We start from the raw sequence: 15992 nt of genomic DNA on the forward strand, positions 1-15992 counted from the left end.
CTCGTTCTGAACTTCTTACTCTGCAAAATGACCTCCAGCAGGCCACAAATGTGCATGTGTCTGCTCAAACGGGCAGAAACAGACTCCATGAGGGTGGTATGAGGGCCCGACGTCCACAGGTGGGGGTTGTGCTTACAGCCCAACACCGTGCAGGACGTTTGGCATTTGCCAGAGAACACCAAGATTGGCAAATTCGCCACTGGCGCCCTGTGCTCTTCACAGATGAAAGCAGGTTTACACTGAGCACATGAGCACATGTGACAGACGTGACAGAGTCTGGAGACGCCGTGGAGAACGTTCTGCTGCCTGCAACATCCTCCAGCATGACCGGTTTGGCGGTGGGTCAGTCATGGTGTGGGGTGGCATTTCTTTGTGGGGCCGCACAGCCCTCCATGTGCTCGCCAGAGGTAGCCTGACTGCCATTAGGTACCGAGATGAGATCCTCAGAGCCCTTGTGAGACCATATGCTGACACATGCACATTTGTGGCCTGCTGGAGGTCATTTTGCAGGGCTCTGGCAGTGCTCCTCCTGCTCAAAGGCGGAGGTAGCGGTCCTGCTGCTGGGTTGTTGCCCTCCTACGGCCTCCTCCACATCTCCTGATGTACTGGCCTGTCTCCTGGTAGCGCCTCCATGCTCTGGACACTATGCTGACAGACACAGCAAACCTTCTTGCCACAGCTCGCATTGATGTGCCATCCTGGATGAGCTGCACTACCTGAGCCACTTGTGTGGGTTGTAGACTCCGTCTCATGCTACCACTTGAGTGAGAGCACTGCCAGCATTCAAAAGTGACCAAAACATCAGCCAGGAAGCATAGGAACCGAGAAGTGGTCTGTGGTCACCACCTGCAGAATCACTCCTTTATTGGGGGTGTCTTGCTAATTGCCTATAATTTCCACCTTTTGTCTATTCCATTTGCACAACAGCATGTGAAATTTATTGTCAATCAGTGTTGCTTCCTAAGTGGACAGTTTGATTTCACAGAAGTGTGATTGACTTGGAGTTACATTGTGTTGTTTAAGTGTTCCCTTTATTTTTTTGAGCAGTGTATAAACTAATGTCATATTGCTTTTCATTTTGTGATCTTATTAAAAACTGTATGAACCAAATACTATAACTTAGAAAGGATACCCCCTTTATCTGTCAAGTTTCCATCCAATACGTTGTCTATGTGATATGAAAATGGATTAAACAATTTTTGTTAAGTTAGGAATGTGATTTTAGGAGTCAGAAGACAACTTCTAATCATATCCTTTGCACATTACGTAGCAACACCCCGAGTGAGGTCAGAAGAGCATGTCAGACGGACGGAGCCGTCGCCTTTGGCCAGAGTGCTGAAATCGACTGGCTAATAATTAACATATCAGACCAGAAAGACGTGAAACCGTGGTCCACATGTCGAAATGGTTAGAAACTCTGAAACTCTCAACGCAAGGTGAAGAAAATTAACTTACCAGACCAGGACACTGCCAGTCTGCAGCTGCGCATGTAAAGGGGTTTGGAATTTTGACTATCTAACCGAGGAAGAGGAGAAGAAAACTCCCCCCTCAGAATATCACTGGTATGGCTAAGTAGCTGTTCTTAGGAAACAGCCCATTGGAGACCGGACAACTAAGAAGAAGGACATTGTGACCTCTGGTGAACAGTCAAAGCATGTACAAGTGGCCCACGGGAAAGGCTCACTGAGATAAACGACAAACAAATGGCATTCACCGCGTAAATACATTCATTATTTCCTTTTTCCAAACGGGCGGCGGTTTGTGTGCAAGGTACAGTTGAAGTCGGAAGTTTACATACACCTTAACCCAATACATTTAAACTCAGTTTTTCACAATTCCTGACATTTAATCATAGTAAAAATTCCCTGTCTTAGGTCAGTTAGGATCACTACTTTTTTTTAAGAATGTGAAATGTCAGAGTAATAGTAGAGCAAATTATTTATTTGAGCTTTGATTTCTTTCATCACATTCCCAGTGGGTCAGAAGTTAACATACACTCAATTAGTATTTGGTAGCATTTCCTTTAAATTGTTTAACTTCGGTCAAACATTTCGGGTAGCCTTCCACAAGCTTCCCACAATAAGTTGGGTGAATTTTGGCCCATTCCTCCTGGCAGAGCTGGTGTAACTGAGTCAGGTTTGTAGGCCTCCTTGCTCGCACACGCTTTTTCAGTTCTGACCACACATTTTCTATGGGAAATTTTCTTGAGGTCAGGGCTTCGTGATGGCCACTCCAATACCTCACTCCAATACTTTTGGACATTTCGTCAAGTTATAGTGGACGCGCTTTGTGACTTTGGTTAGCGCGTTTGGTAAAAAATTCCAAAGTAGCTAATTTGACATAAATAACGGACAGTATCGAACAAATCAAGCATTTATTGTGGACCTGGGATTCCTGGGAATGCATTCTGATAAATATCATCAAAGGTAAGCCTAAAGCACTTTATGGACTACGAGAGAGATCATGAGCTGTGCTCTGAGGGACTTTTGGGAGCACTATACAGCAACACGTAGCGTGTAATGTCTGCTTCCCACAACTTTTTAGTCATCTGTTTTGCTCACGCTCACTGACCACCAGACGATCACTGTACCACTTCCTTCTTTGTGGATTTCGTTAAAAGTCCAACCCCTTAGACGATAATATTCAACACTGCCGCATTCTTTCCTCCAGTTCAGTGTGAAAAGGGCTTTTGTGCGCCTTGCATGTGTATTCCTTTTTCCTGGTTTGTTATTTCCACTTTTCAGTTGTTCCTCTTATTTTGTTCCCCGTTCGCAGGGTTTATCCCCTCCCCCCCTCCACAGACTCCACCATGGGGAAGAGACAAATAAAGCACTTCCTCAAAAGTTCAAATTCTATATAATTCAACACTACTTCATTTGGCACTAGATCTACTGAGAACCCCACATTTTAACACTTTCAATGGATCTAGTTTGAACAGGTTTTTAGTGTTTGTCACCTTGGTCGTGTGGTTGATGCTATTAGTCAGAGATGGTGTATATTTCTCTATGCCTCCATCTATACTCTCTGTAGCTCCTCCACATCCTGTCTCGCTTAGAGACAGAGACCCTCATTACACATCTCTATAAACATCATTCATCATACCCCTTTTTTTAAATGGGCTTATAAGAGAATGATCTTGCAGTACAGGTTTCAATTAAGATGCTATTGGAGAGCTTGTCGTTATGTATTTCACAGCAAGTGGAAGATAGTTTAAAGCATTCACACATTTCAAACACTAAGACCTCATCCGTCTGCCCTACTGCATGTGCATGGCAACCACACACTTTCCAGTTTCGGGCTAAGCCTGGCAAACCATTATTACCACACGTTTCAAGCTAATTCTGGTTATATGTAGCGGGTGGCCATCCTATTGCCTCTGACCACAGAACATTGGCCGCCATTTAGTTATGTTCATTTTCCTTTCGAAGCAGGGGAAACTAAGCTTGAAAGTTAGGCACATAATTTGACTAGCTTACTAGCACAGATTTTACTAGCACATAACTTGCTGATGGTGGTTATTTTTGAATGATTGTGATACTGTATGTTGTCATACCTACTGTACTTTAGTTGTAGGCACTTACTGTGAGTAAGAGTGTCTGCTAAATGAGGGTGCAGAGGACTGAGAGCATGGTTTGTGGTGTCAGCTCTCTTGCTTGAGAGAAGCTGTGCAGAGATGTTTTATTTAACCATTATTTAACCAGGTAGGCTAGTTGAGAACAAGTTCTCATTTACAACTACAACCTGGCCAAGATAAAGCAAAGCAGTGCTACACAAAGAACAACACAGAGTTACACATGGAATAAACAAGCGTACAGTCAATAACACAATAGAAAAAAAGAAAGTCTAGGAGGTAAGGCAATAAATAGGCCATAGTAGCGAAGTAATTACAATTTAGCAAATTAACACTGGAGGGATAGATGTGCAGATGATGATGTGCAAGTAGAAATACTGGTATGCAAAAAAGTAAATAAAAACAATATGAGGCAGATGGGCTGTGTACAGCTGCAGCGATCGGTAAGCTGCTCAGATAGCTGACTTTTAAAGTTAGTGAGGGAAATATAAGTCTCCAGCGTCAGCGATTTTTGTAATTTGTTCCAGTTATTGGCAGCAGAGAACTGGAAGGAAAGGTGGCTAAAGAAGGTGTTGGCTTTGGGGATGACCAGTGAGATATACCTGCTGGAGCGTGTGCTGATGGTGGGTGTTATCGTGACCAGTGAGCTGAGATAAGGCAGAGCTTTACCTAGCAAAGACTTAAAGATGACCTGGAGCCAGTGGGTCTGATGACGAATATGTAGCGAGGGCCAGCCGATTAGAGGATACAGGTCGCAGTGGTGAGTGGTATATGGGGCTTGGTGACAAAACGGATGGCACTCCAAAAGACGGCATCCAGTTTGCTGAGATAGAGGGAGGTACCACATCTCCTATATAAGCAAGTGAGAATGACAGCGACTGACACATATAGGTTACTGACCTCAGAGAGAACAAATAAGTGATAACCATACGCTGACATAGATGACGATGGAGAAGCGTACATGCACACGCGCACACACACACAGACAGACAATATGGGGGTATTGTGGGGGTTGATGGAATCCATGTTGACACGTTCATTTTGATACATGTATTTGTGTAGTTTTACTTGAGCTAAAGCAACCACAAGGCTTCCACTCTCTCTCCATTTGTGGGTGTTGTTTTGAGACTAACATCAGGACCTTATTCAAAGATTCTTGCAGAGTGATGAACAGAAGAGGTGTCTGTACAGTATGTTCTATACAGCACATTTCTATCAGGACCACACCATGCTCATAGAAAGAGACATGCTACTCTGATCTGATAGAGGCAACATGTGTAATAACTTTCAAATACAGTATTGAAAAGATGTAGCAGCTGCACCTTTTTATAGCACTGCATTGAACTGCATTTATTTGTCTTGAAACATGAACTATCATTTACCATTCTCTCTAACGGACATTAACACTCAGTAACCTTCATTGTATGTACATAATACCCCGGCCTGATACCCTGGCCTTCAGGCAGTTTTCCATTCTGTCTATTGCATCATATTTCATAGGCTGTTTGAAAATATGATCAATAGATAAGCTGCAATATCAATATCAATCTGTCATCTAGAGGAGGGTTTCCCAAACTTGGTCCTGGGGCCCCCAGCACTGTATGTCTTATTGGGGCCAGGGTAAATGATTCATTTAAACGTTAAATCAGTTGATGAGATCTTTGCCAAGGCAAATTTTGTTTATCCCACGCACCCCTAACAAGTATAATCTTCAAGGTTTCACCTGGCTGAGTTAGCTGGAACAACATACCCACACAGATCTCTGGTTACCCCATACAGGCCCCAAACCCTCCCACGATCTGGCTGCTCCTCCCAAACATATTCCTGAGCTCAGTCACCCGCAGACAAGATTTATATCAGGGAGATTCCAAAGGCTTCCAAGCAGCGTTGTGTTACAAGCCCATTTGGTTTCAATTTCAACCAACCTACTTTCTCTCACTAACATTGACCTCTGCTCCATCAACATTCAAAGATTCTCTGGAGAATATGAAGTGAGAGGATGAAACAGCTCTTTTTGAAGGACACGTACAGGATAAGTGAACTGTGTTAGAGTAAATGTATCTTACCTTTGATTTACAATGATTTACATAAGTATGCAGACCCTTTGCTACGAGACTCAAAATTGAGCTCAAGTGCATCCTGTTTCTATTGATCATCTTTGAGATAGTTCTACAACATCAAATTCTATTTGTCACATGCGCCGAATACAACAGGTGTAGACCTTACAGTGAAATGCTTACTTACAAACCCCAAACCAACAATGTAGTTTTGAGAAAAATACTTTTAAAAAAAGAAATAAAAGTACAAATAATATTAAAATAACAATAGCGAGGCTATATACAGCCTTGCGGTGGGAGGCCGAGCAGTTGCCATACCAGGCAGTGATGCAACCAGTTAGGATGCTCTCGATGGTGCAGCTGTAGAACCTTTTGAGGATCTGAGGATCCATGCCAAATCTTTTCAGTCTCATGAGGGGGAATAGGTTTTGCCATGCCCTCTTCACGACTGTCTTGGTGTGCTTGGACCATGTTCGTTTGTTGATGATGTGGACACCAAGGAACTTGAAGCTCTCAACCTGCTCCACTGCAGCCCATCAATTAGAATGGGGGCGTGCTCAGTCCTCTTTTTCCTGTAGTCCACAATCATCTCCTTTGTCTTGATCACGTTGAGTGAGAGGTGTATATCCTGGCACCACACGGCCAGGTCTCTGACCTCCTCCTATAGGCTGTCTCGTTGTTGTCGGTGACTGTTGTGTCATCTGCAAACTTAATGATGGTTTTGCATGAGTGAACAGGGAGTACAGGAGGGGACTGAGCATGCTATGTGTTGTTACATACCCTTACCACCTGCGGGGCGGCCTGCCAGGAAGTCCAGGATCCAGTTGCAGAGGGAGGTGTTTAGTCCCAAGGTCCTTAGCTTATTAATGAGCTTTGAGGGCACTATGGCGTTGAACACTGAGCTGTAGTCAATGAATAGCATTCTCACATATGTGTTCCTTTTGTCCAGGCGGGAAAGGGCAGTGTGGAGTGCATTAGAGATTGCATCATCTGTGGATATGTTGGGGCAGTATGCAAATTGGAGTGGGTCTAGAGTTCTTGGGATAATGGTGTTGATGTGAGCAATGACCAGCCTTTCAAAGCACTTCATGGCTAGAGACGTGAGTGCTACGGGTCGGTAGTTATTTAGGCAGGTTACCTTAGTGTTCTTGGGCACAGGCACTGTGGTTAAATTATGTTGGTATTGCAGACTCGGACAGGGAGAGGTTGGACATGTCAGTGAAGACACTTGCCAGTTGGTCAGCGCTTGTTCGCAGTACACGTCCTGGTAATCCGACTGGCCCTGCGGCCTTGTGAATGTTGACCTTTTTAAAGGTCTTACTCACATCGGCTGCGGAATGCGTGATCACACAGTCTTCCGGAACAGCTGGTGCTCTCATGCATATTTCAGTGTTATTTGCCTGGAAGTGAGCATTGAAGTAATTTAGCTCGTCTGTTAGGCTCGTGTCACTGGGCAGCTCTCGGCTGTGCTTCCCTTTGTAGCCCGTAATGTTTTGCAAGCCGTGCCACATTCGACGAGCATCAGAGCTGGTGTGGTACGATTTGATCTTAGTCTTGTATTGACCCTTTGCCTGTGTTTTGGTTTGTCGGAGAGCATAGCGGGATATCTTATAAGCTTCCGAGTTAGAGTCCCGCTCCTTGAAAGTGGCAGCTCCTTTAGCTCAGTACGGATGTTGTCTGTATCCATGGTTTCTGGTTGGGGAATGTACATACGGTTACTGTGGGGACGACGTCATCACTGCACTTTTTGATGAAGCCAATGACTTATGTGGTGTTCTCCTCAATGCTGTCGGAGGAATCCTGTAACATATTCCCAGTCTGTGCTAGCAAAAGAGTCCTGTAGCTTAGCATCTGCTTCATCTGACCACTTTATTGATCTAGTCACTGGTGCTTCCTGCTTAAATTTTTGCTTGTAAGCAGGAATCAGGAGGATAGAATTATGTCAGATTTGCCAAATGGAGGGCGAGGGAGAGCTTTGTATGTGTCTCTGTGTGTGGAGTAAAGGTGGTCCAGAGTTTTTTTCCCTCTGGTTGCACATTTAACATGATGATAGAAATTTTGTAAAACGGATTTAAGTTTCCCTGCATTAAAGTCCCCGGATACTAGGAGCGCCGCCTCTTGGTGAGCGTTTTCTTCTTTGCTTATGGCGGAATACAGCTCATTCAATGCTGCCTTAGTGCCAGCCTCAGTCTGTGGTGGAATGTGAACAGCTACGAAAAATACAGATGAAAACTCTAGGTAGATAGTGTGGTCTACAGCTTATCATGAGATACTCTACCTCAGGTGAGCACCAGCTGTTATTTACAAAAATACATAGTCTGTCGCCCCTTGTCTTACCAGACGTTGCTGTCCTATCTTTCCAGTACAGCGTATAACCAGCCAGTTGTATGTTGATGGTGTCGTCGTTCAGCCATGACTCCATGAAGCATAAGATATTACAGTTTTGAATGTCCCATTGGTAGTTTCATCTTCTGCGTAGGTCATCGATTTTATTCTCCAAAGATTGCATGTTTGCGAGCAAAATGGAAGGAATTGGGGGTTTATTTGATCGCCTACGAATTCTCAGAAAGCAGGCTGCCCTCTGGCCCCATTTCCTCTTCACACAAATCACGGGGATCTGGGCCTGTTCCCGAGAAAGCAGTATATCATTCGCGTAAGGCTCGTCAGACTCGTTAAAGAAAAAAAAGGATTCTGCCAGTCCGTGGTGAGTAATCGCAGTCCTGATGTCCAGAAGGCAACATTATGTACAAAATAAGGTAAAAAATAAGTTACAAACAACGCAAATAAACGAACAAAAAAACACAATCGGTTTGGGACACGTAAAACGTCAGCTTTTTTCTCAGGCGCCATTTCTGTCTGTCTGTAATAAAGCTCTTTTGTGGGGAAAAACTAATTCTGATTGGCTGGGCCGTGGGTGGGCCTGGCAGTTTCCCGTGCGTATAAAGAATGGTCCACCACCGACCTTACATCCAACCAAGTTGACACAACTGTGGGACGCATTGGAGTCAACATGGGCCAGCATCCCTGTGGAAAGTTTTTGACACCTTGTAGAGACCATGCCCAACAAATTGAGGCTGTTCTGAGGGCAAAAGGGTGGGGGGGTGCAATGCTTGGTGTACTCAGTTTTTAGGCAGCCAGCCAGCCAGCCAGGCCTGCACAGCATTTTGTATGCAACCCTTCTTCTGATTTCAACAGATGTCCCTCATTTACCCAATATCAGTGACTGGTTAAATTCCAGCTACCCAATTCAAATACCCAAGTTTAACAACTTTACAATTCAGGCAATACAAGAAAGATAAAGAACTAAACACCTACAAATGGCTGAGTATATATCTGGAAAATCTGAAATGTACAGGACGCGATCAGAGGCAACTAGAGAACTACAATTGAAATTGGAAGTTTACATTTACATAGGTTGGAGTCATTAAAACTCGTTTTTCAACCTCTCCACAAATGTATTGTTAACAAACTATAGTTTTGGTAAGTCGGTTAGGACATCTACTTTGTGCATGACACAAGTAATGTTTCCAACAATTGTTTACAGACACTTATAATTCACCGTATCACAATTCCAGTGGGTCAGAAGTTTACATACACTAAGTTGACTGTGCCTTTAAACAGCTTGGAAAATTCCAGAAAATTATGTCATGGCTTTGGAAACTTCTGATTGGCTAATTGACATCATTTGTATCAATTAGAGGTGTACCTGTGGATGTATTTCAAATCAAATCAAATTTTATTCAAGGCCTACCTCCAAACTCAGTGCCTCTTTGCTTGACATCATGGGAAAATCCCCCCCAAAATTGTAGACCTCCACAAGTTGGGTTCATGCTTGGGAGCAATTTCCAAACCCCTGAAGGTACCACGTTCAGCTGTACAAACAATAGTACGCAAGTATAAACACCATGGGACCACGCAGCCATCATACCGCTCAGGAAGGAGACGCGTTCTGTCTCCTAGAGATGAACGCACTTTGGTGCGAAAAGTGCAAATAAATCCCAGAACAACAGCAAAGAACTTTGTGAAGATGCTGGAGGAAACGGGTACAAACGTATCTATATCCACAGTAAAACAAGTCCTATGTCGACATAACCTGAAAGGCCGCTCAGCAAGGAAGAAGCCACTGCTCCAAAACCACCATAAAAAAAGCCAGACTACGGTTTGCAACTGCATATGGGGACAAAGATTGTACTTTTTGGAGAAATGTCCTCTAGTCTGATGAAACAAAATATAACTGTTTGGCTATAATGACCATGGTTATGTTTGGAGGAAAGAGGGGGAGGCTTGCAAGCCAAAGAACACCATCCCAACCGTGAAGCTCGGGGGTGGCAGCATCATGTTGTGGGGGTGCTTTACTATAAGAGGGACTGGTGCACTTCACAAAATAGATGCCATCACGAGGATGGAAAATGATGTGGATATAGTGAAGCAACATCTCAAGACATCAGTCAGGAAAGTTAAAGCTTTGTCGCAAAAGGTTAGATTACTCGTTGGTTATTACTGCATTGTCGGAACTAGAAGCACAAGCATTTCGCTACACTCGCATTAACATCTGCTAAGCATGTGACAGATAGAAATTTGATTTGATTTGATTTTATTGCTTCTTTAATCAGAACAACAGTTTTCAGCTGTGCTAACATCATTTCAAAAAAGTATTCTAATTATCAATAAGCCTTTTAAACTGATAAACGTAGATTAGCTAACACAACGTGCCATTGGAACACAGGAGTGATGTTTGCTGATAATGGGCGTCTGTACGCCTAAGTATTGTAGATATTCCTTTAAAAATCAACCGTTTCCAGCTAAAAATAGCCATATACAACATTAACAATGTCTAAACTTTATTTCTGATCAATTTGAATGAGTAGTTGTCCAAACTTTTGAACGGTAGTGTATATACAGTACCAGTCAAAAGTTTGGACAACTACTCATTCAAGGGTTTTTCTTTATTTGTATTATTTTCTACATTGTAGAATAATAGTGAATACTTCAAAACTATGAAATAACACATATGGAATCATGTAGTAAGCAAAAAAGTATTTAAAAAATTGAAATATTTATTTTATTTTAGAATCTTAAAATTAGCCACCCTTTGCCTTGATGACAGCTTTGTAAACTCTTGGCATTCTCTCAACCAGCTTCATGAGTTAGTCACCTGGAATGAATTTCAATTAACAGGTGTGCCTTGTTAAAATTTAATTTGGGGAATTTATTTCCTTCTTAAAACCTTTCTCGCCCAGGGGTTCTGCTAGCGGAACACCCACAACATTCCGCTGAAAAGACAGCGCGTGAAATTCAAAAATATTTTTTAGAAATATGTAACTTTTACACATTAACAAGTCCAATACAGCAAATGAAAGATAAACATCTTGTTAATCTACCCGTCATGTCTGATTTTGAAAATGTTTTACAGCGAAAACACAACATATAGTTATGTTTGATCACCACCAAATCCCAAAAACACACAGCCATTTTTCCCAGCCAAAGATAGTCACACAAAAGCAGAAATAGAGATAAAATTAATCACTAACCTTTGATAATCTTCATCAGATGACACTCATAGGACATCATGTTACACAATACATTTATGTTTTGTTCAATAATGTGCATATTTATATCCACAAATCTCGGTTTACATTGGCGCCATGTTCAGAAATGCCTCCAAAATATCCGGAGTAATTACAGAGAGCCACGTCAAATAACAGAAATACTCATCATAAACTTTGATGAAAGATACATGTTTTACATATAATTAAAGATACACTGGTTCTTAATGCAACCGCTGTGTCAGATTTCTTTTTAACTTTAGGAAAAAGCATACCATGCAATAATCTGAGACGACGCTCAGATAGAAATAACATTTCTCCGCCATGTTGGAGTCAACAGAAATTACATCATATAAATATTCCCTTACCTTTGATGATCTTTCATCAGAATGCAGTGCCAGGAATCCTAGTTCCACAATAAATAGTTTTTTTGTTCGACAATGTCCATTGCTTATGTCGAATTAGCAACTTTTGCTAGCATGTGTAGTTCACATGTCCAAACTATGGCACCGGTCCAGGCGAACTCGGACGAACACTTCAAAAAGTTACATTCCAAGTCGAATAAACTGGTCAAACTTAGTAGATAATCAATCTTCAGGATGTTGTTATCATATATATCCAATAACGTTCCAACCGGAGCATTTCTTCATGTCTGTATAAGTAATGACACACATGGCCATTCCATGACTAGCGCGCGTGACAAGAAACTAGCATTCTGCCAGACCACTGACTCATTCCCCTCCCATCCGGTCCCACATCACACTAGAGGCTTCATTCCACGTTCTACTGACTGTTGACATCCAGTGGAAGGCGTATGAAGTACAAACAGATCCATAAACAGATCCATAAATTACAGGGAAATGAATAGGCGATGACTTTCACATCGACCCTTCTCAGAATTCTCACTTCCTGTTTGGAAGTTTGCCCGCCATATGAGTTCTATTATACTCACAGACATAATTCAAACAGTTTTAGAAACTTCAGAGTGTTTTCCATGCAATAGTATTAATAATATGCGTATATATTATCATCTGGGACAGAGTAGGAGGCTGTTCAATTTGGGCACCAATTCATCCAAAAGTGAAAATGCTGCCCCCTATCCCAAACAGGTTATTAAAACATCTTAAGGATGCGGCACTTTTTTAAAATGTTCACCTAAAATGACATACCCAAAACTATCTGCCTTTAGCTCAGGATTTGAAGCAAGGATATGCATATTCTTGATACCAATTGAAAGGAAACACTTTGAAGTTTGTGGAAATGTTAAATGAACATAGGATAATATAACACATTAGACCTGGTAAAAGATAAATATATATATATATATATATATATATTTGTACCACTATCTTTGAAATGCAAGAGAAAGGCCACACCATGCGGGCTGCTGCAGAATTCTATGGCACGTTATTTAATTGTCAGCCATTGTTACCATTAATGCTAGTTAGTGCTAGATTGACCACCAGAGGGCATCTTTGAGAAGCATTTGATAGCCTCCAATACTGGCTATCCTGGAGAATGTAAAACCTTTTTTGTAAGAACATAGTATATGCGATTGATTTTAAGAAATTTTGCTTAATTAATTTCATTAATATTATGGTGTTTCTATATCAAGGAAAAACGAAAAAAATGAAACCCTCAGGATATCTGTTAGGATGGAAAGTAAAATATGGTGCTGTACAACGTGACGGTCGGGAGTAGGCTACAGTACTAAGAGCATAACATTTCCACACCCTAATTGTAGTCTAACCAATACCCAAACAGATATAAAAAAAATCGCATTTATTTATGAAGTCCAAGCATGGGGACTGGACTTGAGAGCAGCGCGAAACGGTGCTTAAATACACTGCTCAAAAAAATAAAGGGAACACTTAAACAACACAATGTAACTCCAAGTCTCTGTGGTCCCGTGTGGCTCAGTTGGTAGAGCATGGCGCTTTCAACGCCAGGGTTGTGGGTTCATTCCCCACGGGGGGACCAGGATGAATATGTATGAACTTTCCAATTTGTAAGTCGCTCTGGATAAGAGCGTCTGCTAAATGACTTAAATGTAAATGTAAATGTAAGTCGATCACACTTCTGTGAAATCAAACTGTCCACTTAGGAAGCAACACTGATTGACAATACATTTCACATGCTGTTGTGCAAATGGAATAGACAAAAGGTGGAAATTATAGGCAATTAGCAAGACACCCCCAATAAAGGAGTGAATTGCAGGTGGTGACCACAGACCACTTCTCAGTTCCTATGCTTCCTGGCTGATGTTTTGGTCACTTTTGAATGCTGGCGGTGCTTTCACTCTAGTGGTAGCATGAGACGGAGTCTACAACCCACACAAGTGGCTCAGGTAGTGCAGCTCATCCAGGATGGCACATCAATGCGAGCTGTGGCAAGAAGGTTTGCTGTGTCTGTCAGCGTAGTGTCCAGAGCATGGAGGCGCTACCAGGAGACAGGCCAGTACATCAGGAGACGTGGAGGAGGCCCTAGGAGGGCAACAACCCAGCAGCAGGACCGCTACCTCCGCCTTTGATAGCCCTATTTGATAAAAGACCAAGTCCGTATTATGGCATGAACAGCTCAAATAAGCAAAGAGAAACGACAGCCCATCATTACTTTAAGACATGAAGGTCAGTCAATCCTGAAAATTTCAAGTAGTGCAGTCGCAAAAACCATCAACCGCTATGATGAAACTGGCTCTCATGAGGACCTACACAGGAAAGGAATACCCAGAGTTACCTCTGCTGCAGAGGATAAGTTCATTAGAGTTAACTGCACCTCCGATTGCAGCCCAAATCACTTCTTCATAGAGTTCAAGTAACAGACACATCAACATCAACTGTTCAGAGGAGACTGCGTGAATCAGTCCTTCATTGTCAAATTGCTGCCAAGAAACCACTACGAAAGGACACCAATATGAAAAAGAGACTTGCTTGGGCAAAGAAATACGAGCAATGGACATTAGACCGGTGGAAATCTGTCCTTTTGGTCTGATGAGTCCGAATTCACTGCGTCTTCGTGAGACGCAGAGTAGGTGAACGGATGATCTCTGCATGTGTGGTTCCCACCGTAAAGCATGGAGGAGGAGGTGTGATTTTGTGGGTGTGCTTTGTTGGTGACACTGTCAGTGATTTATTTAGAAGACAAGGCACACTTAACCAGCATGGCTACCACAGCATTCTGCAGGGATATGCAATCCCATCTGGTTTGTTCTTAGTGGGACTATCATTTGTTTTCCAACAGGACAATGACCCAACACACTTCCAGGCTGTGTAAGGGCTATTTGACCAAGAAGGAAAGTGATGGAGTGCTGCATCAGATGACCTGGCTTCCACAATCACTCGACCTCAACCCAATTGAGATGGTTTGGGATGAGTTGGACCTCAGATTGAAGGAAAAGCAGCCAACAAGTGCTCAGCATATGTGGGAACTCCTTCAAGACTATTGGAACAGTATTCCATGTCAAGCTGGTTGAGAGAATGCCAAGAGTGCGCAAAGCTGTTAACAAGGCAAAGGGTGGATAATGTACAATGTCTTTTTTTCCTGGATATTTGTAGAATTTTAACCCATTATGAGTCACACAAAATCGTGTGTTTTTTACTCTGACAATTAATCCACAGACAAAAGGGGAACCTAGTTACTTTTAGTAATATCTTCTTCTTCTTTTTTTTCTTCTTCTTCTGTGGACTTTATATAGCGGTTGGCAAATGAAGATGCATTACCACCACCACCAACTGGACTGGAGTGTGTACCTCAGTTTAGCTTTCAATCACCCAAGTGGGTTTATGCTCCTAAAAAAACTATGAGGAGATGGAAGAGGCGGGACTTGCAGCGCATCAATCGTAAAAAATAGAACCAAGTTATATTTTAGCGCCAGGCTATGCAGCCGCTCATTAATGCACGCAAGCAGTTTGGATGACATTATTGAAAAATATGTATGTGTAACATGTATGTGCGCAACGCGGGCAGTGTGGTCAGCATGTTACAGACTGACTGGCCGAATGATGAATTCATGAAGACTCAACAAGAAGGAATGTAGCCTACACTATAAAGATAACTTGAACATGAAATATGATGAAAAGTATTAAGGTGGAATGGCCGTTGCTTTGGTGTCATGTTTCAGGTAAAACACTCATTCCATCATAAGACATTGTCTGGGTTTTGGCGTGTCTTCATTGTAAAGGGTTTAAACCCTGTTTCCCATGCTTGTTCAATGAACCATAAACAATTAATGAACATGCACCTGTGGAACAGTTGTTAAGACACTAACAGCTTACAGACGGTAGGCAATTAAGGTCACAGTTATGAAACTTAAGACACTAAAGAGGCCTTTCTACTGACTCTGAAAAACACCAAAAGAAAGTTGCCCAGGGTCCCTGCTCATCTGCGTGAACGTGCCTTAGGCAAGTAGGCATGAGGACGGCAGAAGTGGCCAGGGCAATACATTGCAATGTCCGTACTGTGAGACGCCTAAGACAGCGCTACAGGGAGACAGGACGGATAGCTGATCGTCCTCGCAGTGGCAGATCACGTGTAACAACAACACAACCTGCGGGACAGGTACAGGATGGCAACAACAACTGCCCGAGTTACACCAGGAACGCACAATCCCTCCATCAGTGCTCAGACTGTCCGCAATAGGCTGAGAGAGGCTGGACTGAGGGCTTGTAGGCCTGTTGTAAGGCAGGTCCTCCCCAGACATCACGGGCAACAACGTCGCCTGTGGGCACAAACGATCAGACAGGATTGGCAAAAAGTGCTCTTCTCTGACGAGTCGCAGTTTTGTTTCACAAGGGGTGATGGTCGGATTTACGTTTATCA

The 15992-nt window shown here is 42.7% G+C and overlaps 2 protein-coding genes and 1 non-coding gene across 9 annotated transcripts in view; 2 read left to right on the forward strand and 1 right to left on the reverse strand.

Annotated features, from left to right (window-relative positions):
• Positions 1-15992, reverse strand: part of LOC139578934 (SLAM family member 5-like) — a 209514-nt gene that overhangs the window by 125509 nt on the left and 68013 nt on the right. The window lies entirely within an intron of this gene.
• LOC139578937 (SLAM family member 9-like) overlaps positions 1-15992 on the forward strand; it is a 57861-nt gene that overhangs the window by 23270 nt on the left and 18599 nt on the right. The gene's annotated exons all lie outside the window — the stretch shown is intronic.
• On the forward strand, positions 13078-13154 carry trnae-uuc (transfer RNA glutamic acid (anticodon UUC)). Its single transcript has one exon. It is a non-coding gene; the product is annotated as a tRNA-Glu (tRNA).

Source organism: Salvelinus alpinus, chromosome 6 (assembly GCF_045679555.1).
Source record: "Salvelinus alpinus chromosome 6, SLU_Salpinus.1, whole genome shotgun sequence".
In the NCBI taxonomy this organism is placed as follows: Eukaryota; Metazoa; Chordata; class Actinopteri; order Salmoniformes; family Salmonidae; genus Salvelinus; species Salvelinus alpinus.